This window comes from Eurosta solidaginis, chromosome 2, assembly GCF_040869045.1.
Source record: "Eurosta solidaginis isolate ZX-2024a chromosome 2, ASM4086904v1, whole genome shotgun sequence".
In the NCBI taxonomy this organism is placed as follows: Eukaryota; Metazoa; Arthropoda; class Insecta; order Diptera; family Tephritidae; genus Eurosta; species Eurosta solidaginis.
The window spans coordinates 66,312,091-66,326,648 of NC_090320.1; positions in this window are offsets into that span (position 1 = coordinate 66,312,091).

Here is a 14,558-nt window from a genome sequence, read left to right on the forward strand (position 1 = left end):
GTTATACTCATCCAAGCGAGGCGAATCCTGTTACGAATATGAATGTATCATACAAATGTTTAGTAGGCGAGGCTCTGGTTCTTAACTACGATGAGGAGGGGCGGTATGGCCCAGGAGGTTTAATGTGGCCATATTAAATCGTTTCCAAGATGGTAGGGCTAGTGCTTTAATGGTGCTTCTTACCGAAACGTACCGTTTCTATATAAGGCAAAGAACCATCAACATTGAGAACACTTCTTAAAAGCGTCTTTATCGATATAAAAACAACAACGACAATAACCACCATGAGGTTCTCAGTAGTATTGCTAGGCTTGCGGATAATAGTTTGCTCACCATAATTCCAGCCCTAAGTATAGTTATGGTCTAATCCGCATGCGATGAGCCCTGACAATAGCCTTAGCTCATGAATCAGCGCTTTGTGAAACGAATTCCCCTCCAAGGTTGGGAGGAGTTCTCTTTACGACACTTTTCTACGTTGACGATTTATTTGTAGCGCCCGCACTACTTGAGCTTATTATCCATCTCCAACACCTTCATCGTTGCGTCTATGCACACCTCTGGGCCCTTTTATTGTAGGCTATCGCAGTTACTTTCTAACTTAGCGGCAAAAGTAGCAGCGCATTCGCCGACCTCACCCAACAGGATCAAAATCTTGGCTTCTGGTTTCAGTTACATTTTATCAATCATCTGAAAACATGTGCTAGTACTTCTCTTTTGGAGGTTTGGAGCATTTCCTTTTAGCCACCATAGGGTCGCGATATTATTGCACCCCATCAACTAAACTCCAATTCGCAACCTCCTTGAATAGAAAGATGCAATCTGGTTAGTTTTTTGGCTCGGTATATATCCTTTGAGATGTTTTCTATGATCAATCAGCACCACAATCACCGACTTCATCACTAATCCTCTCAGGATTAGCCAGGTTCTCAGGTTTACTGATTTGTTTTCACCTTTCTTGGCTATTCAATATATTTCCATCGTTTTTATAATTTTTTTGCCACAGCTTAACGCTTCATCCCTGCTCTTTTTGCTAACGACTTTCATGCGCTCTTGACCCATAAGCTTTTTGCTCCCCATAACCTTCTTGTCTTAAGTGCTAACAGGTCTATGGGAATTGTTCCCGTAATCACTGGCGCGGCTGGTCTTGCGAAGTCTTCTGAAGTGTATTTGCTCACAGTTCAGAGCTTTACAGTAACGTAAATATGATGATGCTCATCAGCAGATTTATTGTGCTTTCTGTTCGATATTTGCTGTCAACCCGCTTAGCAACGACACCTCTTTAAGCAACGATAACTGCTTTTAATTTCTCCGCGAAAACCAAAGTCTTGGTGATACCTTCCTCTGGCTTATCACTCACTTCCCCATTCGTATTATTGCTTGTCGACAAATCCTATTGACTTGCAGTTTTTGAGGTTGTTGCTTCCTCGCTATTGAGATCTGCCCATATTTTAGATTTAGACGAACAGATTTTGTGAAAGCGGCCAAACCTGCCTCACGGCATTCTAACTGGGTCCTCTGAAACGCAGGCTTATTAACTTCAGCCAAACGCTGCCTTTCTCTTCTCTTCAATCATCGAGGGTTTCATTTGGATCCATTTCAAGTGCCCTCTCTATTTCAGTCGGCTGGTTGATGATGTCTCCCAAGCAATGGACAGTTGTTAAAGCTGCCCGAGACTGCGGGGGGGGGGGGGGCTCACTACCTCTTTCTCTGCTTCTGATCTGTACACACTCCTCTTTTCTGTTACTCATGTGCATCTCCTCTCCAATTCCCCGTTACCTTTGCTACCCACGTCTGGCTTCCCGCTTATAATGATCTTCCCTAGCCTGCGAATCTATTTCACTTAAATTTCTGAGCGGTCATATGACCGCTTGCCTGACTAGGTAGACTCAGCGCTCTATTTGTATAGAAGAGAGAGAAGAACCATCCGTCACAATAGCGCCAACGTACTTCTGCTATTGGGAAGGCTGCGTTCAAATATAGCCGAATATACCCGCTCTGTTTATATTATTGAATATACACCATCCGATTAACACCCGGGTTTATCTAGTTGGCCCTTTTTTATCGCCGAAACGAGCTGCTTAGACTTCATGCTATCGACAAGGTACATACCCTAGTGAGAGATCGGGTTTATATACCCTCCGACAGTAATATGTTTTGACCGCACAAAGTCGATCACCGAATGCTGCAAATGTCTCAAAAAGATGTTCTAGCACTTCAGTATCGCCCGTATATAAGTACCTCGACACAGGGATACTAAAATGTGCTTTGCTTTAAGATTTGAACTGCATTAACTATCATGGCTTAACCTATGCTGCAGGCTCGCGAGGAGAAGCGAGCCATTGTGGCCAATGCTTTAAAAAAACTAAAAAATTTAAGGAGATATAGCTATATTGATTAACTGAAAGGCGTTCCATGGAGGAGTTGAAGAGAATTGACTTACAAGGCATCACTTGAAATACAGAGTGAAACCGTTTGAAAATTTGGTTCTGTATAAGTAAAAGTTTTGCTCAATAAAAAACCAAAAAAGTAACTTATTATTTTTATTAACTACTACTAATTTTTGTATGTATCAATGAAGAAAACTACTCTTTCACAGCTAAATTAAAAAAAAAAAAACAGAAAAAAAACAAGTAAGGTAGGCTAAGTTTGTATGTAACCTAACATTACATACTCAGTTGCCAAATTACAGCTTGCAAAACTTTTAAATTACCTTCTTTTAAAAGTGGGCTGTTCCACGCCCATTGTCCAAGATTTTACTAATTTTCTATTCTGCGTCATAATTTCAACCCACCCACCAAGTTCCATCGCTTTATCCGTCTTTGATTATGAATTATCGCACTTTTTCGGTTTTTCGAAATTTTCGGTATTGATCATTTTGATATATAGAAAGAAGTCTATATCTATCTCGATTAGTTTATGGCATTACGGGGTACCGTTATGCGAACAAAATTAATATATGCTGTGAGCTTTGCTCAGCTGAGTATAAAAAGAAGAAATTTTGCGCAATATTTACGTAGAAGATTGCCGCTTTGGAAGATATCGAATCGAAATACTTCAAATGTCAACAAAACGAATCGAACAGAAACAAATCGATATGGGTGAATATTGACGGCATTGAGTGGCATCTCAAATCAGTGCGCTTCAAGTAACTTTAAGGTAAAACTTTATCCTTTGTCTCACGACAAGTCGAATCGCTGAAAAGAGGAATGCATTAAGTGGGTGGTTCAAAAAGTCAAATAAAGGTTAAACCGTAATTTTAAATAGTATGTTTAATACTGTGTGTAAAAAAAATTTAAAACTGTATATATTTAAATAGAATTGGGATAAAGAAGAGCCTCCTTTGACTTAAATTGGATTGGAGCACAGTATTTGTTATCAAAGCTGAATTCATTGAAGTGCATCTTCCTGACATATTTTAAATCAAAGTACTAAATTTTGGAAAGAGGTGATCTTGGACACTGCTGAATGGATTGGAATAATAAATAAATAAAATGTAAGTCGCGGCAACCTCCAAAGAGAGGCCAAGCATCTCTTTAAATTTGCGTCGTGCTCCTTTTTAATTTTGATTACAAATTGGCGGGACGGGACCTACTTGTTTAATGCCGACTCCGAACGGCAACTGCAAGGCAGACGAGTGTTCACGGAGAAGCTTTTAATGGCAGAAACACTCTCGGAGCACTTGGCAAACACTACCGAGGGCAACCCCGCTTAGAAAGATTGTCTTCTAATTGCAAACCCTATTTCTAAAATTTTGATATTGCTTTGCCCGGGGCGTGAAGCCAGGATCTTGGATGTGGTAGACGAAGCATGCTACCATCACAACACGGTGGCCGCCGGAATGGATTGGAATACAACTGTAAAAACAAATGCTTATATTTAGTTTTAAAAACATAGCTACTTGAAACAAAATCGGCCTATTAATTTTAAAATATTTATGAACTAAGTTTTTAAAATTTTTTACACGAATACAAACTCAGTGCTGTGCCGAAAAGATACACGGTTAGAAATTTGAGTAAAATTTTTAAACCATTCATCGGTTTAGACAAATTTTGAAACTTTTTTGCACCTAATAGGAAACCTTTTAATTTACTACCATTTTTTTACCTTTATATTAAGTCCCTCTCATGTTTGTCCCCACATTTCCATATGAATTTTTGACCCGCGGAAAAGTCTTTTTCGTTAATTTCCCATTGAGCTAGGCACTTGATACTTAGAACATAGTTCAGATCTGGGAGACATTACAATGCAAGTGAAAAAAATCCGCTAGGTGGCGCACGGATCGAGATATACAGAAAATTATTTTTAAAATGGAAATTTTGCTATGAACTTTTAACTAACTTCTCGGTAATCCAGAGACTTGAAGCTTAGCACACAGTTTGCGAGTCGATGGCACTACAATTCGTGGAAAACAAAATGCCGCCAGGTGGTAGACGAATCGAGATAAACGAAAATTTTTGAAAATCCCTGAAAAACGAGGGGATTCTTGCGATCGATTTTTGAGTGAATTGCCGGTGAGCTAGAGACTTGAAACTTGGGCCGTGGGTCAGAACCCGGTGAAAATGTAACATTTGAACAAAAAAAGATTCGCTAGGTGGCACGCGAATCGAGAAAGTAAGCAAACAAATTTTAATTTGGGAATCTTTCAATCCTTTTTTAACTAACTTCCCGGTTACCTAGAGACTTGAAACTTGGCGCTTTGTTAGAGGCCTGGCGACAATACAACTTATAGAAAATAAAGTTCCGCTAGGTGGCGCGCTAGTCAAGATAACTGAAAATCCTTTAAAGACTAGTTTTAAACTGGGAATCTTGTAATCGATTTTTAACTAACTTCCTGGATATTTAGAGACTTGAAAGCTGAAATATTATTTAAAACTCGGTGACAGTGCAATGCCTGATCAAAAAATTTCAGCTGCGTAACGCACAAGTCGAACTATTTAGAAGATTAGGCCATAACTTCATGGCTAGCCTCCTGAGTGTTGTAGGCGTTGTAGAATTCCACCTCGTTGAAGGCCAAACTCAATGCACGTCCTTGCATACTTTTAGGCGTATGCGACTTTCACCACAATTCTTTTAGACTTTCAACCGTATGCGAATTTCACCACGATTTTCAACTGTGCAAATTAAGTAGCTGACAAACGAGGTGGAATTCTCTTGTTATGATTTTTATTCAAGCTTTCACCTCACGCGGTGGTTATTACATAGGTTTGTTTGCGATCGACGTACAGTGTCTCGAGATATAGGCCGAAATGTGGACCCGGGTACCTCTTGAATGAGTTTATAGAATATGGATATCAAATGAAAGCTGTTACTGAGAGCTCTAAAGTAATTTTCATTGTGATATTCTATTTAGTCGCATCAACCTGCATGCGAAGCCGAAATAAAGACATGAATTAATAATACCAACTTACCTATTTACATACGTCCTATTCGATTTGCTTGAAATTTAATATATAAATTTGCCCATATTAGTATTTACGATCCTTTTTTCCAGGAAGTAGACCAGAAACGGACTGGGATTAGGACTAGAACTGGGACTGAGACTCGGAGTGGGACCGGGACTGGGACTGGAACAAAATACATACCGCCCTCTGGGACAGGCAATAAGGGATGAAGAAGAATGAGAAGAACTTGAGAGAAGAGAAAAGAGAGAAGGAGGAAACTGAGAAAGAGATAGCATGAGACGAAGATGGTTATAGATGAAGCGAAAAAGACGGAGGGAGGAGTGAATAAAAGGATTAGGGAAAAGTGAAGAGGGGGGGGCAGAGTTAGACGGAAAAAGCTTATAAAATGTATGCAGATATACCAAATTTAAGGCTGAACAACGTCTTCCGGGTCTGCTAGTAATATAATAAAATTTAAGAATAAATATTTCAGTTTGCAGTTGGCTCAAAACCATTCAGGTTCCGCATCCGATTCGACTATTGATAATGATTTAAACATGATTAACAAAAATGTATCTTTACATGAATCCGAAATCGTAAAGTTCTGTGGTGCCACTGATGAAGTTTCATCTTCAAAAAGTCTTCCAAAAAATTAAAGAAAAAAAAACTTTTTTAAAAATAAGCTTTTATTATTTTGGTTAATAAAATTAACTAAAAAGTAAACAATAAATTGACTCTAAAGAAATATAACACTTTATAAGTTCATTGTAAGCTTAAACGATAATTAGGCTTTTTCGTCTGCGACAAAAAAATTCTATATTGTACATAATTATATATTTTTAACATTAAAACTTTACACCTAAATTATTAAATCTTACAGTTTATATCACAGTCCTAATTGTTCTAATAAAAAACGTGTTAAATTTTGATGGTATAATTACGAACATTTAGGATCTCCTTTTCTTGCTATCGCAATGTAACACGCTTTTATTAGAACAATTAGGACTGTGATATAAACTGTAAGATTTAATAATTTAGGTGTAAAATTTTAATGTTAAAAATATATAATTATGTACAATATAGAATTTTTTTGTCGCAGACGAAAAAGCCTAATTATCGTTTAAGCTTACAATGAACTTATAAAGTGTTATATTTCTTTAGAGTCAATTTATTGTTTACTTTTTAGTTAATTTTATTAACCAAAATAATAAAAGCTTATTTTTAAAAAAGTTTTTTTTTCTTTAATTTTATTTTTTACTTTTTAGTTCGTTTTATTAACAAGTAATAGAAGCTTGTTCTTATAAAAGCTTTAAATATAAGTATAGGGGGTGAAACAAAAACACATATATCAGTTACATCTGCGTATAATGCGTATTGGAATTTATTAGTACACATTTTATGCGCAGCAACTTCAGAGGTGTATTTAAAGTTTAAAGCATTGTAAATATAAGTATTGAAGTCATGAGCCTGGGCATTCGCGCAATTTTAGTGATGTAAATTGCATGGCGCCAGCGCCAATGCGGTGCCAGCTCAATGGTAGCTCATTGACGAAATTACTCCAAGCGAATTTTTGACGCTTCTTAGTAGTGAGTGCGTAGTACATTTGACTTGCTCTATTGAGTGAAACGACTTTTGTGTGTCAGGCACGAGTTTGGTGTTATTGGCGCTACTGGCAGTGATGACACTGAGCTGTTGACGGTAGCGCTGGTAGTTCAGATTTTGAATCAGAGAAAGAATTGATGACCCGTGTGAATTATTATGGTGTATTTGTATATTTTAGATTTAATGCACAATTAATATTTGTGTGTTTGAGCGGCCAAATAATAACAGTAGTATTGCTAAAGTGCTGCTTAGTTGCTGGAATGTTGCTAATTTCTTAGCGATGATCAGCAGATTGTCAATATTTCGTTCAACGGACGCGCGAAATTGCCACATCTGCTCAAATTTTCCAAAGATTTTCCATTCTTGATTTAACTTAAGCTGTTATGCCAATATTTTTCAGCCAGCTTTTTTCAAATAGGTAATTTTTCCAAAAGCAAAATAAATTACAGAAAAGATTACAGGCTTAAACAGCCTTAAAAATTCAGCTATGTTGGTTATACACAGAAATACAACAGAGGGTTGTGTCTCCGCTTTTCGCAAGCGATGAGATTCACCACGCGTGACACGTGATTCACCACGTCCAAATATCACAATCCACGGATAGGTACCGGCGTGTTTGTATGGGACTTAGGCTGTTATGCCAAAGTAAATACAAATCTTTACCGATAACTGTGTTATCGATTAATTTATCGAATTCTAACAAAGTAGTATTGCATTGTCATCGGAGTTATACATGTGTGCAAAATTTCAGCTCAATCGGACACCGGGAAGTGTATCAAATTTAACTTGCAAGATTCCATTACAGACAACAAAAGTGAAAGTAAATAAAAGCTTATAAAATACCACCAACTCTGTGTCAAAGTTCAGATTATTTAAGCGACTTCGACATCGGTACCGTGAAAAATGAGTTTTTGTGATCTGAAGAAGTTAACGAAATAATTAGTCGAGGTCATCAAAGGTGTCCTTTTATTTTTCCAACTGATCGTTATGATGACGCATTTCCTATGTCGTTGTTAAACAGAATCTTGCCAAATGGAGAGAAAGTGGAGGGTGACTGGTTAGTGTGGAGTGCCAGTAGCAATGCTTTTTATTATCTACCATGTCGTCTGTTAAGAACCAGTACTTTAAATCGACCTAAAATTTGTTGTCCTGGCGGATATTCGAAACTGAAGGTGTGGAAAGAGCTATACGATAAACTGCCATCACTACGCGTGATGCTAGTCTCTTTGAACAGACTACGTTCATTTTGCTCTACCCCCATTTCAATTCGAAATCAACAAATTTTACAATTCAAGAACAGTTTTTGGCTTTCGTAATTGGAACAAAAAACTGGTCAGGAAATCGCTGATTTAATTTACCATACTCTAGGTAAACATGAAATCCCATTAAAAGATTGTCGTGCACAAGGGTACGATAACGTCGCCAATATGAAAGGAGCTTACCACGGATTCTCGACAAAAACTCGTCGCGTTAAGGCTGCAGAATGTTGTACTACTTTCTTCTGAGTTGTACAAAAATGTTTTACTATTTTCGGCAGCAGTCCACAACGATGGGACATCCACAAAAAATGTACCGAGCTCTCTTCACAGTCTTTCAGACACTAGGTGGTCGGCTAGAATTGAGGCAGTCAGACCATTCGCAAACCATGTTCCAGGATTAATACAAGCACTAAACACATTACTTAAGCTAAATTTTGCTGCACAAGCATACGGAGATATTCCCGGCATTCTCAAGTACATCAACAAGTTCGAATGTATCTTGCTGTCCTCAATTTGGTTCAAAATTCTGACTACCATTAATGAAAAAAACGTCGTACTCCAAGCTAGAGACGCCATCATAGTTTTTGAGGTCAAAATTCAGAAACAGAAATTCAGAAATTGATATTCAGAAGTCAAATTTCAGAAGTCAAATTTAATAAGTCAAATTTAAGAAGACAAATTTCAGAAGTCAAATTTCAGAAGTCAAGATTAAAAAAGTAATCAGAAAGCAAAAAAACAACAAACAATTGCCCTCTGATTACTTTCTGAATTTTGACTTCTGAATTTCGACTTCTGAAATTTGACTTCTGAATTTTAACTTCTGATATTTGGCTTCTGAATTTTGATTTCTGATTTTTTTTTGTTGAATTTTGGCTTTCTGAAAAAAGAGTACCGACTAATGTTTTCTGAAAAAATGTGTTTCTGAAATTTTGTTTTCTGAATTTATGGGGGGAACCAATATATCAGCACTCTGATGTTTGTGTGTGTACCTAGCGTGTCGTAGCAATATAGGAGTATTACATACACATATGATAAATAGTAAATATTCTGTGTTAATTTTATTTTCAGCTCTTAGTCCGAAAATCATTTAGTCGATGTGGCAAAAATTTTGTTTGATGTAATCCATCAATAATGATTCATTAATGAGACGTGATTAATTCAAATTAATCAAATGTATTAGTGGATTTTTTATAGGGGGCCTGTAAATTGTTTAGTCCCGGGCCCGGATTTTCTCTCTACGGCCCTGGCTCCACCTTTATAGTTTTAAATCCCAAAATTCTTTTGCAAGAGCTACTGTTAAAGTTTTTTAGTTAAAATTCACCAAGACTATGTCTGTATTAAAGGAAAAATTGCCTTCTATATTTTGGTCCGTTTATATAAAGTAAGGTAGGTGAAATGGCTGCGTACCTGGTCGCCCAAGTAGCTATTTAAAGCCGCTTTGATGCCATGTAACTCGTCTAAAAACCTACGGAATGTTACGGTCAATGTATTACAACCAGCCAGAGTTGTTGATAAAATTAAGAATATTCGAGATATCTATCACAGATAACCCACTGAGGTCTTCTAGAAACGGGGTTCCAAGGAACCTTAGCCGGGCTCTAGTTAGAGCCGGCCATTTACACATAAAGTGTTCTACTGTCTCCCTGGAATTTGGCTCTTTACAGCGTCTGCAGTAGTCGTTATACGGAATGCCAATCTTTTCCGCATGCGTACCTACTGCCCAATGACGGGTGCAGACTGCTATCAGTTTGTGTGTATTAGCCATGGATTTGTTCAGAAGACTTCTCTTCCTCTTTCCATCATGGTTTGGCCAAATGGATTTTGATACTGCACAAGTGGTGATGTTATTCTACTTTGTTTGTGCTTTCTTCAAGTAGAAGCTTTGGATATTCCCCTTGGCTACTGCTAAGGGTATGCCTATTTCGACATTGGTATTTCCTCGTTCATCTCCGATGAGCCCCTGCGTGCTAGCTCGTCGGCCTTCTCGTTACCCTCTATCTCCCTATGACCTGGGACCCAGATAACGCGTAGTTCTAGATTGGTGGATAACTGGGATATGAGTCGCTTACAAGGCCACACTAATTTTGAGTTAATGTGTGGCGAGGAAAGCGCTTTTAGCGCTGCTTGGCTATCCGACAGGATGCAAACTTTACCAGCTACATTCAAGCCCTCCAGTGATTTCCAGGCTTGCCAAATTGCGAGGATTTCTGCTTGAAACACGCTGCAGTGCGATAAGAGTCTGAATGATGAAGACATATCTAGGGACTCAGAGAAGACTCCGGCCCCCACTCCCGATTCCATCTTGGAGCCGCGAGTGTAGATTTTGATGTCGTCGACCCTTATGCCCGGGTTTCTCTTCCACTCTTTCCTGCTTGGAATGGCGGTATTACAACCGTACTCAAACTTCAGTTTGCGAGGGTAGTAACCTCTCTCGGTACTACATGTACCATCCGGAAGTTTCTTTAGGATACTACTATGCCCTTGCTGAGTATCCTTCCAACAGCCAGACTCCCTGAGTCTCAGTGCGGTTTGTGACGACAAAGTATATGCAAGTGATCGGAACCAGGTGCAAAATGGGCAAGTGCGTCTAGCCACTATAGCACAAATGCACGCAGTGCGCTGGACTTTTTGCAGGGTGGTGAGAATGTAGCTCTTACTTAGAGCTTCCCACCAGACTATGGAACCATAAGTAAGCACCGATCGCACCACCGCCTCGTACATCCAAAGTACCATGCTTGGCTTGAGTCCCCATTTCTTAACAAATATTGATTTGTAGGCATAGAAGGCGATGCAGGCCTTCCGTACCCGCTCTTCGATTCATACTTTCCAATTCAACTTGCAGTCAGTTGTATATGTAAAGGTAGTCCTTAAAATTTTTTTAACATCTTTTTATTTTTAAATCTAATTCAGTTTCAATTTAGAACTTATTTGAACAATAAGTCTAAAATCTTCCAATAGTTTCAAAATAAAACCAAAAAAGTTTCAGAACAGTAAATATAGAACATGTAGTTATTACTGGGTTTGAAAAAAAACCAAAAAAGTTTTAAAAATGTAAAAATAACAAGTAAGGAAGGCTAAGTTCGGGTGTAACCGAACAGTACATACTCAGCTGAGAGCTTTGGAGACAAAATAAGGGAAAATCGCCATTTAGCAAAATTAACCTAGGGTAACCCTGGAATGTCTTTGTATGACATGGGCTTCAAATGGAAGATGTTAAAGAGTATTTGAAAAGGGAGTGGGCCATTGTTCTATAGGTGGACGCCGTTTCAGGATATCGCCATAAAGGTGGACCTGGGGTGAATCTAGAATATGTGTTGTACGATATGGGTATCAAATTAAAGGTATTAATGAGGGTTTTAAAAGGGAGTGACCCTTAGTTGTATATGTGAAGGCGTTTTCGAGATATCGACCAAAATGTGGGCCAGGGTGACCCAGAACATCATCTGTCGGGTACCGCTAATTTATTTATAAATGTAATACCACGAACAGTTATCCTTCCAAGATTCCAAGGGCTTTTGATTTCGCCCTGCAAAACTTTTGCATTTTCTTCTACTTAATATGGTGTCACTTATTTTACAAAGTTTTTTATAAAGTTATATTTTGCGTCAATAAACCAATCCAGTTACCATGTTTCATCCCTTTTTTCGTATTTGGTATAGAATTATGGCATTTTTTTCATTTTTCGTAATGTTCGATATCGAAAAAGTGGGCGTGGTCATAGTCGGATTTCGGCCATTTTTTATACCAAGATAAAGGAGTTCAGATAAGTACGTGAACTAAGTTTAGTAAAGATATATCGATTTTTGCTCAAGTCATCATGTTAACGGCCGAGCGGAAGGACAGACGGACGACTGTGTATCAAAACTGGGCGTGGCTTCAACCGATTTCGCCCATTTACACAGAAAACAGTTAAAGTCATAAAATCTATGCCCCTACCAAATTTCACAAGGATTGGTAAATTTTTGTTCGATTTATGGCATCAAAATTATTCTAGACGAATTAAATGAAAAAGGGCGGAGCCACGCCCATTTTGAAATTTTATTTTAGTTTTGTATTTTGTTGCACCTTATCATTACTGGAGTTGAATGTTGACAAAATTAATTATATACTGTAAAGATATTAAATTTTTTGTTCGTAATCCGATTTTGCTAATTTTTCCTTAGCACACATATAGTAATAGGAGTAATTTCTGTCAAATTTCATCATGATATCTTCAACGACTGCCAAATTAAAGCTTGAAATTACCTTCTTTTAAAAGAGGGTGGTGCCACGCCCATTGTCCAAAATTTTACTAGTTTTCTATTCTGTTTCATAAGGTCAACCCACCTACCAAGTTTCATCGCTTTATCCGTCTTTGGTAATGAATTATCGCACTTTTTCGGTTTTTCGAAATTTTCGATATCGAAAAAGTGGGCGTGGTTATAGTCCGATATCGTTAATTTTAAACAGCAATCTGAGATGGGTGCCTAGAAACCCACATACCAAATTTTATCATGATACCTCAAAACTTACTCAAGTTATTTTGTTTACGGACGGAAGCACGGACGGACGGACGGACATGGCTAAATGAATTTCTTTTTCGCCCAGATCATTTTGATATATAGAAGTTTATATCTATCTCGATTAATTTATGCCGTTACGGATTACCGTTATGCGAACAAAGTTAATATACTCTGTGAGCTCTGCTCAGCTGAGTATAAAAACTGGTGTACACTCTAGAGAGTCTTAAGCCTTGGTTTCCTCCAGAAGCAATGCCGGTATATTACAACCGCTAAAGACGATTCGCAAGGTTTTTATTTTCCATTTTTGCATGGCCTTTTTAATTTCTTTATTACACTAACAAGAAAAAACATATCCAAATAAATTAAAAGTCAGACACTTTTGTATTATACTCAGCGTGCTTTGCACACAGAGTATATTAACCTTGTTTGGATATGGGTTGGTTGTACAGGTATAAAGGAATCGAGATAGATATAGACTTCCATATATCATAATCATCAAAATCGAAAAAAAAATTTGATTGAGCCATGTCCGTCCGTCCGTCCGTTAGAACGATAACTTGACTAAATATTTATTTATTTATTATTATCTGGACCCAGAATAGATTGGTATTTAAAATGAGCGAAATCGGATAATAACCGCGCCCACTTTTTATATATATAAAATTTTGGTAAACACAAAAACCTGATAATTTAGTTAATAATACACCTAGAATGTTGAAATACGACATGTGGACTGATATTGAGACTCTTGATAAAAATTTGAAAACAATTTGATCATGGCATCAGTCAAATCTTCAGAGTACAGATATATTCAAATCAAATTTAAATTTCAGTTGAATATTTGTCCACTTTTTTCTGTCTCAGTCTATACTTCTGTGAACTAACCATTTGTTTTAGAATTTTAACATTCATAGGGTCTGACAAATAGCAAAAACAAAACATGGCACGTCAAGTTTGCTAAATTGAATTGCACGATCAAAGTGCGCGTCATGTTTTCCACATCGAAACGATTCCTTTCGTCCGTCCATTGTGAATTTAGTAACGAAAACACTTGCTCGCAGTTGGCGTTACCAGCTGGAAGGGGAAAAGAACTGAACGATTTTCAAAATATCACAAAAGCAAGTGTTTTTCTCGATTACTTCGAATTTAGTAAAATCCGGGACATTTCGGAAACATCCGGGACGCATGGTCACCCTAAGTATACATTATCCCACAATTGTCGTTTTGTTCGTTCTGATATTGTTGTTGTTAATTTTTCTCTAAAGCTAGGCCATTTTATGCGATTGGGCAAAAATCTTCCAATCCAGAAGTTACTCCTATCGATAGCAGCGATACCAGCAGAAGAAGCTTCATTGCATTAAAAATATCAGGTCGATATTTTTTTGCAAGGAGATAACTAGGTAAGGTTGAACTGGCCGGCCAGTGTAGAACTCACATAGCCTGAATGTGTCGATAGTTTTACCAGAAATTATTTGACGACCAAACGGAAGAACGGTAATCAGGTGCCAGGAATTATGTTGGCAAATACTAGACGTTATTAGGACCTTGCTGAATTGCTGCCTCGAGATCTTGCAACTCTTTCGCCCCTAATAGATGGAGCCTTGAAGTTTTGAGCGCAGGACATGAATGTGCTCAACCGTTTCATCCTACAGCTCGCACATTCTATACCTGCTGACTGCTGTAACTAACTCATAAGCATATGGTGCCAAAACGGACTGTCCAGTTACTATGCCCATCGTAAGCCTTAAGTCTTCTCTCTTCAGAGACATGAGCCACTTTGTGAGTCTTATACCGTAGCCTTTGCACATGATCTT